At 47.4% G+C, this 22,293-nt stretch overlaps 1 long non-coding RNA gene across 1 annotated transcript in view; it reads left to right on the forward strand.

The window, feature by feature from the left end:
• The window catches only part of LOC138515649 (uncharacterized), a 123,828-nt gene extending 106,568 nt beyond the window's left edge, over positions 1 to 17,260 (forward strand). Inside the window, exon 3 of the long non-coding RNA XR_011282135.1 lies at positions 17,173 to 17,260. This is a non-coding gene — a long non-coding RNA (uncharacterized lncRNA). The remainder of the gene's footprint in view (positions 1 to 17,172) is intronic.
• Positions 17,261 to 22,293: the final 5,033 nt, after the last annotated feature.

Raw genomic sequence — 22,293 nt, forward strand, 5'->3', positions numbered from 1 at the left:
CACCACCCATGCTGAGGAACACTGGATCAGAAGATTGTCCGAATAAGGAAAGACTTTAAGACCGCCCTCGTAGGGATTCCCTACTAATGTTGCCAAGATCTTTGTGCTGGGCAGAGACCAAAAATGAGGACAATGAACTGAAAGTTAAGAACCCCCAGGAACTTGTGATTATCCAGGTGTATCCGCACATGAAGGTAAGCATCCTGGGAGGCCATCCAGTCAACAAGTTGCAATTAGTGGAATGATGCGCTAGAGAATCTTCATCCTGAATTTTGTGTTGATCACATAATTGTTCATCGGTTTGGAGATCTAAAACCAGTCTGTACCCGCCTAGGATCTCGGGGACTAATAAAACTCAAGAATAGCACCTCTAGAGGGGGCGCTAGTGAGCCGAGCAAGATAGCGGCTTCCTAGGGAGCTCTGTGTGGCCCTGAAAAAATCCTGCAACATCCATCCTTCTGTGGTGCCTAACTTCATCGCTGTGCACGTTGCACTGTTTCCGGACGCCGAGCTGCATATTTTGGAACCATTCGGGTCCTGAAATTCCCAAAGTCGGCGGAGATATAAGCGGCTCACTGCGGCCCGCTGACTCAAGCTACCCGAGGCGAACAGAGGAGGAATACCCCAGTGGTGCGGACCGCCATAACATCAGTCGTAGGCCCGTGGCCACATCACTTATCCGTGGCGGGCCGCCTGGAGGAGTCGGGTTGACGTGCGCACCCTTTATGCGTGTAGAGACGCACCTCGTGGTCCGCCCTGCTGTGAGGCCCTGCAGAGGGAGAAGGTAGGAGCCCAGCTGGGCACGCGCTACCCTGTCCTGCATCTCAGCGTATTCAGGAACCCCCACCGGCCCAGCGTGTCACAAGCTGACAAGGGAGCAGTAGGAGCCGGCGCCTGGGGGAGGATCCACCAGTACCCCTGCAGTACCCCTGCGGGCGCCGACACACGCCCCCTCCGAGCGGCAGGTACTCCCGCCGAGTGTGCTGCCCTTTCCCGCAGGTGGAACAGGCAAGATCCCCCTGGCCATCGGGGCACGGCCTGGCGGGCCGCGGACAGCATTGTGATACAACCGCATACGGAGAGGGCTGACCTTACCATGCAGGCGGCACTACATACAATCGAGCCCCTCCGAGGGTATCCTGCTAGTGGAGCGAGTAGCGGCAAGTCCGCCAGCGCACACCTACACCTCGGGATCGCCGCAACACCCGCATGAAGCTGAACTGGGGGAGGGGCCAAAACTACAGACACCATTTTCTCTACTCTCCAGCCCCCTGCCTCCGGAACCAATATCACACGGCAACAGAATCAGCCATTGTGAACAGGCACACAATGCTTACCATAATACGCCTTGAGCATCAATCCACACCGGAGGGCAGCCGGTCGGACGGTTGCTGGCTGCATCAGTGCCCTACTCCAGAGTGATCGAAGAACGCTCCCCTGGGACCGCGTCTGGATGCCCAACTGCAGGCAACCATATCCTTGGCAATCCCCTGGCACTGCAGCGCTCCCTCCACACACCAGCACCCGGCCATTCCAGCTGTAGGAGACTTCCACGCTCACCACAGTTCGGACGCACTCTGCCTATACACATTAAACTCAGCAGACCACCAATTACGCTTCTGAGACCATCACCAACTCCGGCACAGAGCCTCTGGTCCGTCACACTAGCGAGCGAGCAACATATACAGCCAAGAGGGGGCGGGCGGACGTGTGCGGACCATGGGGAAGACAGACAAGACGCAGAAAAAACTGAACTTTGAGGCCAGCTCCTCCACCAGACTGACGGATTCCAACGGCAGACCTGCATCCCCGGCAAAAGACATGGAACTCATGGAGGACCGGATCCTTGGCCTCGACATTAAGGAAATTCTCCTGGACCTGAAAGCAGGAATTGGCGACCTGGGGAGTAAGCTGGACAATCTGTCTTCCTAAGTAGATCATATTGAACACCGCCTCGACCAACATGCCGAAAGTCTAGACAACGTGGAGCAACATGTATCGGACCTCGATGATAGCACGGCAGCCCTAACCACTAGAGTCTCCGCGCTAGAATCCCAACTGAAAGCCGTCTCCGCTAAGAACGAAGATTTGGAGGGCCGCTCCCGTAGAAACAACATCAGGATTGTCGGGTTCCAGGAGCAACAAATCCAGACCAAAATGGAAGACCACGTCGAACGCATGTGTACCGAATTGTTTGGATCGGAGGTCCTCTCCCCGCTATTTATAGTCGAGAGAGCGCACAGGATTCCTGCGGCCAGACCTATCCCTGGAACGAACCCGCGTCCGATCATAGCTAGGATACTCAATTATAAAGACCGAGATGCAATACTTAAAGCAGCCAGAGAAAAGGGGAAACTCCAATTTGACGGTGACCCTATCCAAATTTTTCCCCATTTCTCATCATCAGTACAAGCACAGAGGCGCTCCTTCACGTCAATTAAGCGAAGATTGCAAGATAACCACATCCTTTACTCCATGCTGTATCCTGCCAAACTCTGTATCCAGCATGACGGGAGGGCGCATTTCTTCACCACTCCTGAGGAGGCTACCGAGTACCTGGATGGGGCCGGATGTAGACCTGCAGCCAATGTTCCGAATCCACAACGGGGTGAACGGAGGAGGAGAAACCCAACATAAGCCCCCATCCATGGCACCGCACAGCAGAGCAGCCATTTTCGAAACCCTCACGACATATGCTACTCACCACAGAACCCCATACTTAATGATTTCAGGGCCACGCGGCCTCTGGCTCGGCAACCAGCGCCCTAAGCACAGCAATGGCTGTAGTTTTATGGTTACGGGTGGGCACACCGTGGGCGTGTTGGGGGTTGCCCACGCAAGGGAGGGAAGTTGACGTTTTTCAGTTACCTTTATCTGCTCAGCCACGTTCAGGCTTCCCCCCACTCTCATCCCACAACAGTCACACAGCGCCTCACAAGTCACTCGGAAGGAAAGCCCTTCAGACACCTACATGGATCGAGATTCCAGTCTCACCCTCACATCCTGTCGAGCAGGAACCTACCTGGCACCCTAGATGACAGTAACAACATTTAAAATAGCCACCTGGAACATCTGTGGCGGTAACCAACCAGCCAAGAATAGGAGAATTTTCCAGTATCTCCGCAGACACAAAATCAATATTGCCATACTCCAAGAAACCCATCTCCTGCCAGCGACGGAACTTCAGTGGGCCAAATCCTGGGGGTGCCATAGATATTTCTCATCGTACTCGTCCTATGCCAGAGGGGTTGCAATCCTGATTGACAGAAAGACGAACTTTAGCCTAATTGACTCGCAGAAAGACTCTGAGGGAAGGGCCCTGCTGGTGAGAGGGATAATCGCAGGGAGGGAAGTGGTGATTGTGAACTCCTACGCTCCAAACACTGATGGTCCCGACAATTTCAAGTGGGTGATGTCCCAACTTGGAAAGATCAATACAGCAACCATTATATGGGGAGCTGACCTCAATACGCCAATTGACCCCAAACTCGATAAATCCCATAACACAACCGGGAACCCGTCCAAAGCCAGCATGCAAGTTCGAGAGATATGTCAAGCGTTTGATCTATCGGACACATGGAGACATCATAACCGCAATGCGAGAGACTTCACATTTTACTCACCCGTCCACAACACCAGCTCCCGGATCGATTACATCATGGCATCCACCCACTGTCCGTTCTCATGGAGAATGAGTCAAATCCTACCACGCACTCTCTCCGACCGTTCGATAGTCACGCTTGAGGCCTCCCTAGCAGGCACAACAGTTCCCGGACTAAGCTGGAGATTCAAGCCGGGCTCACTTTCGGATGCTGTCTTCGCAGCTGAACTACGTCAAGAAATAATAGCCTTCATAGAGATTAATCAAGGCTCTGTCAATTCGACCAGCACCATATGGGAAGCGCTGAAGTTCTTAGTTCGAGGAATATGCCTAGCCAAAGAAAACATAATATTAAAGCTAATCCGTAGAGAGCTCTCTGACAGTGAACGACGTCTAAAGGCGATAGAGCTGAGAGCCTCCACAGCACCAAACCCTCAAATCCAAGCAGAATTGAAAAAAGAACTCCTGAAGTACAGGGAAACAGCCGAAAGGGAACTAAAATTCCTCAGCCGCGGCCATCAAATCCGTCAATACGGAGAAGGACAGAAACCTGGCGCACTACTGGCCCGGCTTCTCTCAATAGACAAAACCCCAACCTGTGTGGAATGCATTAAAGACGCACATGGGCAGCTGGTATACACGGAAGAGTGCATCGCCAATACATTCTGTGACTTCGATCAGAACCTGTACAGTTCCAGGGGTAACTCAGGCTCGAAATCTCTACAAGAGTATCTCGACGACACCGAGTTGTACTGGGTGGAGGCAGTCCTACGAGAACCACTGAATGCACCAATAACTGAAGAAGAAATATTGGACGCAATAAAATCTCTCCCGAGCGTCAAAGCGCCGGGACCAGACGGGCTCACCGGAGAGTTCTATAAGGCACACGCGACTATCCTGGCGCCTCTCCTGCTCCGCGTCTATGGGGAATCTATTGAGCGAGGTAGCCTTCCCCCCACACTGCGTGAAGCTAATATAATAGTGCTGCACAAAACCGGCAAACCCGCAGATGGATGTGCTTCATACAGGCCGATTTCTTTGATCAACCTGGACAATAAAATCCTTGCAAAAATTCTCACATCACAGCTTCTCCCTCTAATGCCGGCTCTAGTAATTGGAGACCAAGCCGGATTCATCCCGGGACGCAGCACTACCTACGGCATAAAACGGCTGTTCGGTGTTATCGAGGCCCTGGACCCGACACAGCAGATTGCCTGCTTCTTGACGCTGAGAAAGCGTTTGACTCTGTGGAATGGCCTTTCATGCTAGCAACGCTTATACAAATGGGCTTTGGCAATTTCTTCATTAACTTAGTATCTCTGTTGTATAACGACCCTCGGTCTTACATCACTCTGGTAACACTAGGTTCTCAAGCATAGCATTAGAGCGTGGAACAAGGCATGGATGTCCACTCTCTGCCCTGATCTTTGCCCTCATCATGGAACCCTTGGCTTCGAGACTACGGGAATTCCAAATACATAGGGGTCTTAAACTAGGTCCTCACAAACTGATTGTCTCCCTTTACGCCGACGACGTGATACTGTTAATCTGCAACCCCCAAGAGAACCTCAACCCAGTAATGCGTGAAGTGATGAGGTTTGGTCAAATGTCGGGCCTTAAGATTAACCACTCCAAATCTGTAGTTTTTCCCCTGACCCCTAATACATTTTTATTTGTGGATGATCATGGTTTCAAATGGGAAAACTCAAGGGTGCGCTACTTGGGGATATATATGTCACGTAACCACCACGAGATATATAAAGATAACTATGTGTCCGCGCTGAACGCCATCCAAGACCGAATACACAGGTGGAAGACGCTTCCGCTAACGTTGTGGGGCAGAACCTCCTTGACGAAAATGGTCATACTCCCTAACCTTCTGTATTTGTTCACTAATATTCCGCTTCTACTCCCCAAATCCTTTCTCCTGAAAGTCAAGTCTGCAGTTCTGGAACTTCTATGGGCAGGTAAACCTGCGCGTGTCGCGTATAACACCCTAGTTCTACCAACGTCAAAAGGTGGTCTAGCACTGCCAGACATAGAAAAATACTATTGGGCAGCCCAGGCTCATTTTCTGAGCTACTGGTATATGTCCCATTTCGTTCGCCCACATGTGCAGGTGGAACGAGCCCTAGCCTCACCGGACTTGCTCAGTGGCGTTATTATGAGTCAGATCCCAGTCCCGCATAACACACTGAACACGGTCCTGTCCACATATGCAATCTGGAAAAAGATGGCTGTTAAATACGGCGTGACCGTAAGATATTCCCCCCTATTGCCAATCAGATACATCCTGGGCATCCCACTCACGAATGAAAAAGTTTTCTTAATTTGGGCCGATAAGATAAATGTCCACTCCTTCGGGGACCTCTTCCCGGAGGGCACCTTCCTCACCCCACAAATGGCCAAAGACAGGGGCGGGAACACCTCCCTGGACATCTTCCTTTACTTTAGACTATGCCATACCCTACACAAATTGTTTCCCTCATTTCCAAAACAACCCCCTACATGGGATCTGTTACACAACACCATCCAGGCGCAGGGAGAAGGGAGGCTGGTTTCGCTGCTTTAAAAATCCCTTGTGGCAGACACCGGGACACCTAATCCTAAAACACAGCAAAAATGGGAATCTGCCATTCAGGAATCAATAAACGCAGAAGACTGGTCTTATATCTTGCGCCAAACTCAAAAAGTTGCAATAAATACACGCTTTAAACTAATACACTTCAACTTTGTTCACCAAACATACTACACCCCGGTTAAGAAGCACCAGCATCATCCAGAAGCATCGACCCAATGCGACCGATGTGCGGCGCCACACGCAGATTTCTTTCACCTAGCATGGGACTGTCCGGGAATTCAGCGCTTCTGGGTTTCAGTTTTACAAATAATTGCAGACATCATAGGGGAACAGGTGACCCCGCTGCCATTAGCGGCCCTTCTCGGCCTCACTAGACACCTACAACCCGCGTCCCGTAAACTAGCAGCACTTCTGCTGGTCCTAGCCCGAAGGCGAATCGCCATGGCATGGAGCCGCGGCCCACTACCAAAAATTGAAGACTGGAGGAAAGACATAACATACTGTCAGGATGTAGAGAGTGAATTTATAAGAACCCTTCCTTTACATGCTCGCCCCCCTGACATCTGGGGGCCGTACACCGCATATCTGCTAAATAGTACTGCACCATCTGATTCCGAAACCACCTGAGCTTGAAATAGGGCTTTGTGACTGAAGAGCTACTGTATATTCCCGACCTCAATCGAGTCAGTTTTAAGCAAAGAATGTATTGATGTTTGTTCTGTAGACGCGGGAGGGGCGGAGCGGTTTTGGTGGGTGAGCTCGTTAGTGGGTAATGTTATGTTATTCCTTTCTCTTGTTCTTTCCTTCACTTTCCTTTCTTCCTCTTCTCTTTCCCCTCCTTTCCCTCTTTTGTCGTTTGGAGGGTGCACCATGTTGGCGCAAATGTATACCGATGGTATGAAAAGCTAAAAAATAAAGTTTTAAAAATAAATAAAAAAATAAAAGAATAGCACCTCTACCCCCAACCATCTAGAGGGACCGGGTGGATCACCCTTTTCTGCCATAGAACTTGCATTTCCTTCAACATGCAGGTCCTCTTCAATGGATCAGGAGGCAGAGGATAGTCAGCATTCCTGAGTCCCGAGGGGAAAATGCTAATTCCACTCTGTAGCCAACCTATGAATCTGGGTCCCACACCATGGCTGAAGGAAATGAGCACTGCCAGTCAGGAGCACAAGATCATTGCAGGGAGAGAGCTCTGGGCTTCTGCGTTGGCGCCTGTAGCCTGCCATTTAAACCTGGCCTGCCTCTGGTAGCCGGGTGTATTGCATTCGCCTGAGGGTCCCTGAATGCTTCACTTCCTTGTGGACCGGATGAAGCTTATTCACCAACTCTTACCAAGAGTCTGGAGTCTTGGAATGGAAGGTGCAAAGCTATGGTTAGTTGGGAGTTCTCAGCCTGCCAGTCTCTGACATGGATATGCCTCCTCCCTGCTACTGCCATTCCCTTAGTGTGAGAGTCTGCACAGACCCAGTTGTATGCCAGATCTGAGAGCAACCCTGCTTGGTGGTGCATTGCACCTAGACAGGTGCAGCATTCCTGCCCTCCTCGATGCAAGAGTAGAGCACCTTAAAATCGTCAAGGAGAGACTAGGCTGAGTAAGAAGAGTAAAAAGAGGCCTGGAGGGATAGATGGGCTCCTGCAAGGATTTGCGTGCAGCTGCAAGAACCCTCTTGTTAGTATGAAGTAGAGGACAAGGGAGAAGGAGAGTCTCTGCTATGGGTGGGCTGCCCTGGTCCCTCCCCTGCATAAAGTCAGTCTCCGTTCTTCTCTCAGAGTCTCTCTGATAAAAAACATATGAGAAGATGATACTCATTTTCTCTCTAGTAATATAGGGTGGATAGCAGGATTCACCGGAAGAGGAAGGCTTTTTAAACAATGTTTATTATTTTGTTAAAACCACAATATAACTTACAGACTTCCATGAACATTTAAATAACAATATACTGACGAATGTGTCTGCGTATTTCCCTCATCTATTTCGTCTGCCTAGATCCCACGCTGCATCGACTGTTTGTAATATACATTATGTTAATTCCGCCAATTGTGACAGGGCGTCTGTTGCCTGTTGTGCTTTGGCAAGCCTTGAGGGCATCAGTTATTGCACCAGCAGCCATTTTGTCTGGTGCGGTGGCCACCATCTTGTTGGGCTATACGCTACGTGCCTGCGCCGTGGTGCTTGCCGCGCTGGGCTCGGCCTCCTCCAAGAATCTTGGCGGTGGAGCTTGAGGCCTACCCTGCACCTCAGGACGAGCCATGGTAGACGTTGTGCCCTCGGCTGTGCTGCGAGTAGTGCTGCGTACAGGCACCCTTAAGTCATCTGTCTGGTATTAGGGCGCAGCCCCCCGGGTGGACACCCGGTAAAAGAACCTTGAAGTCCCTCAGCAACATCCCCAATTTAGTGACCCCCTTGGCCTGGTGGCCAGTAGCTGAAGCAGCCCCGTTTCCCGTGCTGGTGTTAGAACCTGAATGGTCCCCCCCACTCGGACGTCTCCTTGGATTCACTCAGCTATAGAATCCTCTCATAGTTAGACTTGTTCTTTGCCTTCTGTCACACCTTTGATACCTCATAAAGAAATATTCTCTGGCTTTACTCCTATTTCCAATGATGACACTATTTCACTTCTTGCTCATCCTACTTCTTTTCCTTCGTATCCTCTACCAACTGCGCTTATATCTAATATGTATCCTTTACTTGTTTTCCATCTATTTAATGTGTCTCTTCTTCTGTTTTTCCGTTATTATTCAAGCATGCTACTATTATTACAATTTTCAAAAATCCTTCAGCTAATGTATCCTCTTTTTCTAACTTTCGTCCTACATCTCTCTTGCCCAATCTCTCTAAAATTCTAGAACGCATAGTTTGCACTCCGGTTTCTACTTTCAATTCTCGTAATTCCATTCTCCCCTGTTTTCAATCTGGGTTTCGTCCAGGACTCTCTACTGAGACAGCTCTTCTGTCTGTCCTGGACTCTTTGCATTCTGCACATCACACTAAACAGTCTTCTCTTCTAATACTTTTGGATCTCTCTGCTGCGTTTGATACTGTTGATCACTCCCTTCTATTGTCTGCTCTTTCCTCCTTTGTTTTCTTTGGCTCTACTCTAGCTTGGTTTGAATCTTATCTATTACAGAGAACCTTCTCGGTTTCCTGGGCGGGTGTCTCTTCTGAAACACATTCATTCATGTGTAGTGTTACGCAAGGATCAGTCCTTGACCCTTTTATTTTCTCTCTCTATACCTCTTTGTTAGCAGGGTTTATTTCTTCTTTTGGGTTTTTACATCACTTCTACGCTGATAATACACAGCTTTTTCATTCATTTTTTCACTTTACAAATGATATTCACCTTAAACCTAGTGCCTGTCCGTTGGCTATGCAATCATGGGTGTCTGATCACTTTTAAGTTCTAAACACTGCAAAAAACGAAGGTTATCTTTTTTCCTGCCTCTAATATTTCATCTTCTGTCCCACCTTCTTTTATATCCTTTACTCCAGCTCTGTTACCCATTTCATCAGGGGCTTCTAACTTAGGTCTTTTCTTTGATTCGGATCTCTTGTTCGTCCATCATATTTCGTTATCTGCTTGTTCCTGTCGATTCCATCTATATAACATTCGCAAAGCTCGCTCTTTTATGACCTTTAATGCCATAAAGTTATTGGTGTCTGCTCTAATCTTTTCACATCTTTTTTACTGTATGTCTGCATTCTTTGGTCTTCCTATTTCTCATTTAGCGCCATTAAAATTAGTTTTCACTGCTTCTAACCGTACTTTGTGTTTGCTTGCTCCTCCTGACTCTATTTTGGTTTCTCTTGCTAAACTTGGATGGCTTTCTTTTCATCACTGTCTAAAATCTATCTTTTGATGCCTAGTTTTTAAATCTCTTCATGGTCTTGCTCCTCCTAATCTCTCGTTTGTCTTTTTATCTTCCTTCCCGTTCACTTTGTTCGGCGTCCCATCACCTTCTTATAGTTCCATGTCCTCCTTGTGCTCAATCTTGTTTGCGGTCTTTTTCTCTCTTAGCACCTTTAAATCAGAATTTGCTCCCACTTTCTCTTCGTTCTATCTCTGTTTATTTATCTTTTCGGGACTCTCTAAGATCCCATCTTCTGCTATCTGATTAACGAAGGTATTTGCAATTGTTGTGCTGTCCTTTGTTTTAAGCATTCTCTGTATCGTTTTTGCTCCTATGTTCAGCTCTTTGGCATAAAGCGATATATAAAACTAAATAAAATACAAATACCGTTGCGGGGTGCAGATGAAAAAAGCGGCCCTACCTTGGGCCTTGACTTTTGCGACCTTCAAGTCCTCTGGAGGCGATCGTTCGAAGAGCTCCCTCGACCGAGCTAACCTGTTTTTCATAGTGTGCAGTGTAATCCTCCCAGCCGTGATCGAGGCCAAGCCAGCGGAGGCAAAGAGCGTGGGGGGTCAGACATAGGGAAGAGCCCTTCGCAGGCTGGACACCTGAATAAAGACAAAAGACAGTAGGCCTCATTACGAGTTTGGAGGTAGCCATGCCGTTTTTACCGGGACCCGAAAAATGGGAATTACCGGGCCATTCCGACCTTTATGGGTCCCAGTAATTCCCAGTTTTCGGGACCCAGACCTGGTACGTTCCCATTCCCATTTGAGCCCCCATAGGGTTCAATGGGAATGGAGAGGATGGTAGCAGCGGTACCGTTAGTAACGGTACCGCTGCTACCATCCTGGTCTGTTCACGGGTGCCGGTATGCACTCCTGGTCAGACCACAAATACAGTCCAGCACCCGCGAGCAGAACTCGTAATTAGGCGGTGAGGCAACAACGGCGCCGGTAGCACTACTGGTGCCGTTGTTGCCTTACCGCCAGGGTCGTAATGAGGCCCAGTATCCAGGGAAGAGCGTGTGGAATTCCAAGGCCGAAGCCAAACTCAGGAGCGCTGGTGAAAGCGGTCCGCCTCAGTCGACGTAGAAATGAGGACTGGGGAGTGGTGCCAGTGGGCAGAGTCAGGGGAGCACATGCTCCCAGGGCCACAACCCTCTAAATTTAAAGGGGAAGAAGATTTTTTTCTGGTGGAAAAGGTTACGTTTCCCGTCCCTAACGAGGGACGCCCATACAGTATGGAGAAAAGGGGACAGGGGCGTAGGTGTAAAGGGGGGGGGAAGTGAAAACACAGGACAACCAAAATAGTCAAGGCCTGAGAAGAGACCACATGGGGGACTGCGGAGTGGGGATGCATTATGTATATTAACAACCCAAAGGTCCCACGTATAATTATCACACAATAGGATCACCCATCCTAAATAGAAGACATTCTAGGGGGAAAAACCCATGCCTGGAAAATCCCACTCCTAGCACATGGATCAACCTTCCATGGGCCATTGGACAGAACTCACACTGCGCATCACAGGCAGACTGAGCAAGCTGCAACCTCACTGTGTGATTTCAATACAGGGCAGCAAGCCATTCCAGTGGGTACTCAGGGATGGAGGCGAGATGGACCTGAGCCAGCGATCCGTTCACATGGCTACGAATGCCTATCGGCATGTGGGTATGTTAAATGATACTCAGCAGAGTGGCGTTCCTGGAGGAACCAATCAAGCGGTACGTTTTGTGTCCCTGGGAGGTGGCCAGCCTTCAGAGTATCCACTACAAGCTCTGCAAAGGCCAATATTCATAAGGCACCGTGTGTGACTGTCTCCCATTTCCACCAGAAGCAGGGCATCTGGTGTCTTTTCGCAATGGTGCTGACCAATGGCAGAGTAATAAAGCCCCAGTGGTCAGTACAAATGTTATACTCCAAATTTTCGAGGGCGGGTTGAGAATCGTTGTGGCACCACACGGGAGGGATGTGTTGGAATAATCTCAACCTCTTGGCTCCAATCACATTTCACTAACATACGCACACACTAAGGATAGGACATAACACAGTACTTCCGAGGCTGTTGCCTTACTTCACGAACGTCCCATATAACATTCAAAGGAGCTTCTTTAAGGCGCTGAACGCCACTTGCCGGAGCTTCCTATGGCATGGTAAAGATGTAGAATGTAATTGGAGAAACTGCAAAGACCACACGAGCAGGGGGATAAATGTGCCGGATTTTGATGCGTATTTCGTAGCAAGCCAAGTGCAGTTTACCACGTACTGGCTGTCAGATGAACAGACACAAGAGGCTGTGTTACTGCAACCAACGTGTAGCCCATTCTTTTTAAAAGAGATGGTGTGGACTATGATGTCACGGGACCCCAGATGTCTATTACTGAGGCTAGGCATGACGATGAGGCAAAGGGCCTGCCGCCTGCTGGGCATGGAACATCTCTACTCCCCCCAGATCCCACTGGTGTCCATAACACGACACACAAGTAAGTCTGAATGTAAGAAAATACTAGGAGCCCAATGGGGGGGCTACAGTGGGTGTCATATTACAAGAGGGGCGGCTGATGGCCTTCAAAGAGGTCGCTTCAGACTTCGGGTTATGGGAAGGACAACATTTGATTCACGTCTCGCTCCTGCACGGAATAAATGCTAAGTGTCCAGGACCAGAGAGCGTTTTGGTTGAAGACGCCACAATAGAAACATGCTTTGATATTTCTGAAGGCGGACACGCTGTGTCACGCTTGTATGAGCTATTGACGTTGAAATCTGATGACCGTCATATACAAACTAGACAAAAGTGGGAGGCAGATCTGCAAGAGCAGGTCTCGCACTCCGCCTGGATCGGTGCCATGGGGTATCACAAGAAAGTGACCAGGAACGCGCAATTACAATTTATCCAACTATATGTCACTGAGTATATTTAACCCTGAAGAAAATTGCAAAAATGATCAACACAAGTGAACAAGTCTGCCCGAAATGTAGCCTACCTAAAGCTGATCTAATACACATGTTCTGGGCTTGTTCGGACATACGCCAATACTGGGAGGGAGTGGCTGAGGCACTGGCTAAGGTGGGGGTGCGGGCTGATACGATTACTCCCAATGCGTGCTTGCTAGGGATTTTCCGGAGACCAAAACATGCAAAGACATGTAAGCAAATTGAAAGACCTGCCATATATTTTAGCGAAGCGTAGGATCGCAATGAGATGGAAAGCGGAAGGTACCAGGGGTGGAAGGGTGATTGAGGGATCTCCAGAAATGGTAATTGGCAGAAACAGCAGTGTGGCAGGAAGCATCACGCCGAGGACAAGAGGAGCAAAACATGGATCTAATGGCCTGGAGACAAATATTACAAGAATTGCTATCGCCTGCACATGATACGACACAGAGAGAGGAGACAGCACAATTGGGAGATATAGAGTCACGACGGTTCAAGCAGTCTCAGACATTAAAATAGTCAGTGCGTGGAATAGGCTAGGGGAGGGTAGGGATAAGGATGGTAGGGGGGATTGAACAGACAAGCGACTAGCTAAATAACATGCAGTGTCGTTCACAGTCATGTATGAAGTCTGTGTGGTAATCTTGTTTTGTTGAAAATAATAAAAATTGTTTTAAAAAAAGGAAATGCCATAACACAGCCAATAGCTGTCCTGGGAAAATATGTACATTCTGATTGTTACAGTTTCAAATGCTTGGACTATTTTACTCATCCTATAAATCTAATGTTTACTGTGCGCCCAGTTAGCTCTCATCAACTAGTTCCAGTCCACTGTTCTGCTTGATTTGTACTTTTCCAGCTGTAATAAACAGCGTTACTTCTTGCCCAGTGTGTGCTCTTATTTTAACTACAATTTATTATATGGTGTGATCAGAGGACCCCTGAATACACCTTTGTGGAGTGCAAGGGCAGGGAGGGAGCACATAAGGCAATTGTCCACGTTGGGATTTATAATGACCTTATTCCAGAGAAGTACAGGGGAGGGAGAGGTGGGAAAGTTAGGGCTGTTGAGACAGCAGTAAAGGGAGAGTAGGTCAAGAGAGATTATGGCAGCGTGATCAGTACAAATTAGAGAGCGTGGAGGCAGGGTGGGCCTCAGGTCAGTAGAGCTGAATCAGGCGTCAAGGGTGTGTCTTGCTATGTGAGTAGGGTGTGATAACAGTTGAGTTATGTTGAGGTCTTCCATGTTATTGAGGAGTGGATGGGTCATATGGTTGGAGGGAACATAAAACCAGATGTTGAAGTCTCCTAACATGGTGAGGGATGGGTGCAGCATCAGAATGGCTGATAGGGCGTCGCCAAGGAAGTCTCCAAAGTTTCTAATGTAGCCAGGAGCTCTGTAAAGGAGTAAGAAACTGTGGGTGAAAGAGAGAGAGGGATGGATTTTTATTAACAATGATTCGCAGTCTGTGTTGCAGGGTTGTTTCTCAGTGCAGCTTTATGGTAAGGCTTGATTAAAGCAAGCTCAAAGAGTTACCATGAGGTGGCGTTTAGGGCGGGGCAGTAGGAACTTGGTGAGAATGGCCATAGGTATTAGCATTGACAGTCAATGGGTGGGAAAATAAACAAACACCTACAAGATTTGTGGCCCTCATATTTCACTTCCCCCTATCTGTACTCTAATGCAATAGTTTGGGTGTATAGGTGGCACTAAACCACCACTTAATAGCTACAACTAAAAAATGGCTAGAGTTGCTGCACTGAAATGGCAGTCTAGCCAGGTAATAACTTTTATTATTGCTTTATCAGATGCCCAGTTTAATAAATAAAAGTCATGCCGCTTTGCCACGGTAAGAAATGGCTAAACTGGCTGCATAAAAATGCCAGTCTAGCTATGTAATAATACAGCAAGCATGATAAGTGTTGTTAGTTTTTTTTATACTACCACAGCTCACCACCGTAGTAGTCTCAAAGCGTGTAAACCTTGTCCGAGCTAAGGTTTCAAATGTTTCACCCAGGGAGAGCGGCATATTAGTCTGCTTAGGAAGTATTGACGAGAAAATGGTGTAGTACAATCACAGATGTGCAGATGTAAGAAATGGTGCAGCGCATAGGAATAAGCAGGTGATAGGTGGAGATTTCTGTATATTAAATAAATATTCAAATGTAAAGCCTGATTGCATGAGGGGCTAAACACGTGCTTGGGCTATCCCAAGTATACTGTGGGCATGTTTGACCAGGATACACACAGTGGATAGGCAGAATCTTTTTTTAAAAAGTCTAGATAAATGGGTTAACCAAGGAAATGGACAGATGTCCCAAGTATATGTTGCTTAGGAAGCAAGTTCAATGTAACAGTTATAAAGGGTAAGCAATGAAGGATGATATAATGTAGGTCATCACCCTCTAATCTAAAATGAAGAATATTCAATAAAATTAGACAAACAGGTTGTTCACACCAGGATAGGAATGCATAACTTAATTATATTTTTCACAACAACATTTAAGGAAGACCCCCTTGTGAGTAAAGCATTTGATTGAACTCAGATGTGCAGTTTCGATTTGCATTGTATGTGTGCCCAAGTGCAGCATTCGTATCGAGCAGTTTCGATTTGCATTGTATGTGTGCCCAAGTGCAGCATTCGTATCGAGCACTGTAGACAGATGCATGGATTTCATTTTAAGTGTGTTTGTTTAAATGCAGCACTGATGTCTAATGCACCGTTTACATGACTATGAAACCATGACTGCTAACCAACTGACACAAGTGGCCTCATTACGACCTCAGCGGTAGCCATGCCGCTATTGGCGGCATGGCTGCCGCCGAAATCGCATCCGCGTCCGGGTTCTCAGAATGAGGAATTACCGGGCCATTCCGAGTTTACAGGGCTGAATGGGAATGGGAGAGGGAGCAAACAACGGGCCATTACGAGTTGGCCCGTTGTTTGCTCCCTCTTCCCCTTGCGGGACCCAGTAAGCACGCCTGGTTTGACCAGGCGTTGCTTCCTGGGTCCCGCGAGGGGACCTCGTAATGAGGCGGTACGGGGTAAACGGCGCCGGCACCTTTTACGGCGACGTTTAACCCCTACCGCCAGGGTCATAATGAGGCCCAAGGTGTGCAATTCCTTTTCCATCAGGAAGCTGGGTGACAAAAACAAGTTTGTAAACCAGAGGTTTTATAAAGATGAACAGCCAGAGTGCACACCTATTGAAACATTATGTGATAGCTAATGTAGAGGTTTCGGATAAAGAATTGCTGAGAAAAAAAATGCCACAGTAAGAAAGCGCTAGACCGACTGCACCAAAATGCCAGTGTGCCACTCTTGCTTTAGCAACAACCGAATTTGTTTTACTCATAAATGATAGACGCACCCTGACCACCCCCTACAGAAATCTGATCTCCAGTCCAGCACAAACACACACTCACTGTTAGGAAATATTTTCTTTTTGCTGCTTTCCTCCCATAGACTTCTATGGGACACCCTATCTTTGCTATTGTGTGACGACTGACCTGACTTTTTGGAGGCATTTAAAGCCCACAGCTTTATTGGTTTGGGTCTATTTGGCATAAAACATTTGACCTAATCACATTTCATCTAATTTATTTGACCTTTTTTTCGGTCTAAAATGCAGGGCGAGACCCCCTCAACCCTGCACACCACCTCCCCTCAACCTAATCTATACCCTTACCCACCCTATATATATATTTAATAAAATTTGACTGAACATTTTTTAAAAAAAATGCAAATACGGCTTTATTTACCTTGCTTTTAGCTAGGTACTTATGAGGAAACTGATCAGTCGTTAAGTTGATCAGTACTGGGTGATTATGTTGCCCTTAATTGATTTCTTCAATTCTTAAAGCTGCACAAATCGCCTTAAAGTGTGGTTTGGATCCTTTGTAACCTTAGACATGTTCATCTGTAGCTTTATGGTTACAATTACAAAGTGTCCTGAATGGGCTGTTAGCAGCAGATCTTTTTTTCTGTTTTTTGTTTTTTTATTTGTGCACTTTACATCATAATGCCAGAAAGAGTACCATATACTCCAACATTGCCATGCCACTCAATTTTCGCCTATCCTTTAGCCATTTGATACTTTGGCATTTTTCCTGTCCTCTCAGATACAGAATTGCTACTTATTAGAGCTTGAAGGTTCTTCAACTTGTACTACAAGTCACCTGCTCTTGCATTTTCAGCCTTTTAAGCAAAACAGAAGCCGTGCCTACCAGCTCCTTTGCAAACCGAAGATCGCCTGTCGCTACAGATCTTTGACAGGTAAGGAAATGCCATATGGTAAGGCCACAAACCCCTTTGGAAGCAGTTTTTCTGGAGCCTTCAACGCCATCCGCACCCCTTTGGACCTGCCCTCTCCCTTCTGTCCTCTCCACTGCTTCCACTCTCCTCCCCCACCTTCCCACCCCCTCCCTGATTGGTTGCCATGTCCAGGAAGCACAACACATACTCCACTGAATGGTAAGCTTTCTTCCCAGTCGAGCAAGAGCATCAATACGATCCTCCAGTATCCCTAGTAAAGCCAGCATTTTTCTGGAGCCCTCTTCCTGCCCCCTTGCTTTAGCGACACCCACCCACCCCCACCCTGATTGGTTGCCATGTCCAAGAAGAGCTCTTGGCCAAGAGACCCTAGGCAAAGGGCACCTCTATCACCTGTTTGCCTATTCGCCATGGGCACCCAGCCCCTGTAATGCCATTCCAAAGGCCCCATCTGCTGCAACAATCAGGTAGGGAACAACTATTTCTTTTCACATCTAGTACTGTTTTAGACCTGTATTTTGAATCTAGCTATTTTGTGCCACCATCTTGCATCCTTTTCCACAGGAATGATCCCACAGACCTGTGTTTTGGGCCTGGTTATATTTTGAATCTAGCTACTGTTTTCTGCCACTACCTTGCATCTTTTTACACAGGGATAGTGTTGTAGCCTTTCATTCAAAGCCCACAGGCACTCTCTGGTACGTATATTCAAACCGCATTTCATAATAAAATAAAACTAATACCTCAATTGACTCCAATCTTTTAGAGAATAAGACCAAATCAGAAAACCCCAAATTTCATTTCAGGTCCATCACTCTTGATGAAATGAAAAAAACACTTTCCAGCATGAGATGCACATCGTGTTTGGAAAATGTATTATCCCCAAAATTTATCTTGGACAACATAGCTATCGTCGTCCCCTTCTTTAGAAGAATGGTTAACGCTTCTTTTAGGGACTTAACAGTACCCAACATCATCAAAACAGTCACGGTCACTCCCCTGCCAAAGAAACCGGACCTTAACCAGCAAGACCCAGCCAACCTTAGACCCATAACCAACTGCAATTTTCTGTTGAAAATTTTAGATAAGGTGGCCACAGAACAACTACAAAGCTACGTGGACAAAAACAACTTATTAAACCCACAGCAGTCCGGATTTAGATCCAGCCATAGTACAGAATCTGCTCTGCTAGACCTTCAGACAGAAATGCTGTCAATATTAGATAAAGGCAAATCAGGCCTATTGGTATTGTTGGACCTCTCGGCAGCATTCGATTTGCTGGATCACACAAAACTCTGAGAAGCCCTGGGAAAATCAGGAAATTGCTCATCAGGGGCAACCGAAAGGATAGCTTCATTCCTTCAAAACAGGCAATCGAGGATTGTCTGTGGAAATAAAACATCTAATACCAAACTGTGGATTGTGGCGTCCCACAAGGAGCCAGTTTCTCCCCACTTCTTTTTAATCTTTACATGCACTGCCTTTGTACCATGCTTTCCCAAATGGGTATATTCTTTACGAACTTTGCTGATGATACCCAGCTAGTCTTCGGACTCAGTGGGGATTACAACAAGGACAGTGACACGCTATCATCTTTATACAACACCATAGAATGCTGGATGAAAGCAAATTGGATGTGTTTAAACGGCTCTAAATCCGAGCTCATGATATTCGGTTCTACACAGGCCAGAATAAAATTGAGCCCACTCTACTCATCATTCTCCATTAAAAACATCCAAATTCCAATATCAGGAAAAGTGAAGACTTTAGGAGTATACCTTCAAGCTTCATTAGGTGCTGAAGCACACACAGCTTACCTAAAGAAAAATTGTCAATATCACCAAATACTACTAAAAAAATCAGACCATTGTTAGACCAAAAGAATAGCACGACCATCGCTAGGGCTACAATACTATCCAGACTGGATTATGGTAATGCCCTACTTCTAGGAGCAAACAGCAACTGCGTGAAGAAATGTCAAATAATCCAAAATAACGCCATCAGGACCATCACAGGAAGAACTTGAAGGGAACATGTCACTGGCGAAAGGAAGGCCCTCCACTGGTTAGCTATGAAAGAAAGAATTACGTTTAAATCTCTCACTATGGTTCACCGCTGCTTATACGGCAATGCACCAGCTTACCTCAAGAAACATTTCAAGTGGTATGCGCCAACTAGGCGGCTCAGATCCTTTAATACAGGCAAACTGCAAACCACCACAACAAAAAAGCAGCACAGACTTGGAAAAGCCTTTCCGACTCTAAACATAAAAAAATGGAACGAACTTCACTCCTCACTGAAGCTCGAGTCCAACTACATGTTCTTCTGAAAAAAAATTGAAAACATTACTTTTCAATTAACTTCACGAAACAGGCTAAATCATTCTTGAGGAATTCACACTGTGTCCTGTTTTTCACTATTCGTTGTCCTGTCTTTTTGTCAGCGCTCTGATGCCCGCGGGCTTTCAGCGCTTTACAAACAAATAAATAAATAAAATAAATATAGCACTCCTTCTCAATGGAAGAGAAACATTTCCCACCAGGGACACAGCCACTCACCCGCATACAATTGCAATACCTCACAACTCTAATTCATACTGCACATCACCTCTGCCATTAGAATGCAGCGGCGTCCTACAACAAAAATACAGTCCATCTGGGCACATACAGCCTCCTTGACTCACCTACTTTCCTGACAGTATGTCACAGCACCCATCCACTAGCCAGCTCTCCATGGGTCACTAGCAGGGACTTAGCCGCCCCTCCCCACCTTCGTGCTGGCTAAAAAGCACACACAAATGAGAGACCACCAGGATGCACTGACGTGATGGCTGCTTGAGCCGTCGGCTCCCTTTCCAGGCTCTGAGAAATGGCGGAGCGTCCCATTACTATTGATTTTCACAACAGCCCAAACACATGAGGTGACTCCTGATGCTTTGGAGCGTATAGCAGTCGCACGGCGGGAGGAACTGTGGCCATGTTCACAGTAAACATGACCAGAGTTCAGAAGCAGCAGGGACTCTGAAGAAGGGAACGAAGACAACATGGCAGATGTGATCTGAACGCTGCAGAGACCTCTGCCCGTTGGGCGTGTCAGGCGAAAGGTGATTCCCCTATTGAGGCGAGGGATGTTGAGCCGTCGATCGACTGGTCTTAGAAGACTGCAGAGTGAAACATGAAAGCCTGCTTATGCAGAGTTCCGGCTCGTTGACTGGCAACGAGGGAGAGAGTGAGGGACGGACTCCAAAGCCGGTAAGCCTAGCACAATCAGGCCCCTGCTCGGCACCAAGCTTTCAGATACATATTCCTTTCTCATTTGCAAGCCGTGAAATGGGCAAACACAAGGACTTTTTTAAAAACAGGAGCGGGAAGCACGGACACCAGAATACTGAGATGGCAGGAAGAGCTCTTAATTACACAACCATGTGCTAGATTATGCACGGCTCTGTATGATACGCTGCTCGAGGGAATAAGAAAACTAATTTTATGGGTTGCATGCAGTGAGAGCAGGACCCTCTTAAAAGAAGGTTAAAGTTAAGCACGTGCACAATTGACTCCAGCTGGTGGACACAGTGAGAGTGCATGTTCCCAACATCACCACGCCACCCGCAGCCGACAAAACAATACAATCAAAGGATAGCAACCCTGCTTCCCAGCATAGCCCATCACCAATAGTGAAGAGGCTGTTGCAACATACTTTAGTGTGGTGCACAGCAAGCCACAGGAGGCAATGTGAACAGTGAAACTTCATTAGAATCCGAACGTTCCCAATGAGGGAGTGAGGAATGTAAACACCACAGGAACCCTTATCGGGCTCAAGAGGAGGGTGTGCCATCGGAGTGGAGCACAGAAACCGTGAAAGACACCAAGGCCATTAATCACACAAGGGAAGATAATCGCTTGTGATTTCGCTTTGACTCTGCTATCATGGAACAAGAGCAATGGCAGACCTTTCCAGAAATACCGGGTGATGATCGCGACAGCTCAACCAAGGCAGATATTCGGCTCCTCCTGGGAGAAATTCGATCAAACAAAACCAGCCTGACGGAGGGAGAAAGTGACTGACCTGCAGACCAGAATGGTCAAAGTAGAGGACCTCATCAAAGCTTTGGAAAACAACCAATTGTCAGGTGATGAACAGTGAAGTCAGATTCCTCGACCTAGAACAGAGGGAAAGGGAGAGTAGAGTTGAAGCTGAACAATATAGAGAACGTGGGTCAAACAAGAATAATGAGGAACCCAGACGTGGACTCCCTGCTCACTGTGCTCAGAGAGGAACATATCCACCTCACTGATGAGAACCCAAAAAGGCTGAAACACGTGTATGAGGTTGCTGTTGGTACTCTTGTTCAGAAGGGAATTGCCATAGCATTTCGGTGCTGTACTGCCCATATGGGCAGGAGAGAGAGTGATATGCAAATGGATATTTGCCATCTGTGAAAGGTACAGTAAGCAAAAAGCAATGGCAGCGAGCTCTCAAAGTTGGAAAAAATCACAGAACAGGTTATCATGCCATGTACTTTCTGGAGAGGGGCGCCTGCTACCTTTTTTGAAAATACGAATAATGGGCCTAAGCGAGAAGCTGGGTGAAACCCCAACTTCTTTGGAGAATCGAGTCAAGGCCCTAGTGATATCGCTGTCTGATTCCACGGAGGCTCCCAACTTCGAATTTGACAGAGTGCACAGAGCAGGTGGCCATGCGAAAGGCCCGAGATCGTTCCTTGCCAAATGTCACCATTACCGACAAACAGGACATTCTGTAGAAGGCGAGAGAGAGAAGGAGCCTATTGACTTCGAAGGATCTAAAGTTAGGATATTTCAAGATTTGTCAGCTACTACACTTAACAAGATGAGAAACTGCTGCCCACTGATGGCCTGGTTGCAGGAGCAGGACATACGCTATCGATGGGGGTTCCACTGTTCACTGAGCTTTGAACATGAGGGGGAGAACTACTGAGTCACGTCGGAAGAGGAGGCCTGAGGGGTTCTGGAAAGTCTCCAAGTTGGCAGGAAAGGAACAGACGGAGACAAAAACCTGAATGCCTA

This window comes from Ambystoma mexicanum, chromosome 6q (assembly GCF_040938575.1).
Source record: "Ambystoma mexicanum isolate Mex_15411 chromosome 6q, UKY_AmexF1_1, whole genome shotgun sequence".
Classification (NCBI taxonomy): domain Eukaryota; kingdom Metazoa; phylum Chordata; class Amphibia; order Caudata; family Ambystomatidae; genus Ambystoma; species Ambystoma mexicanum.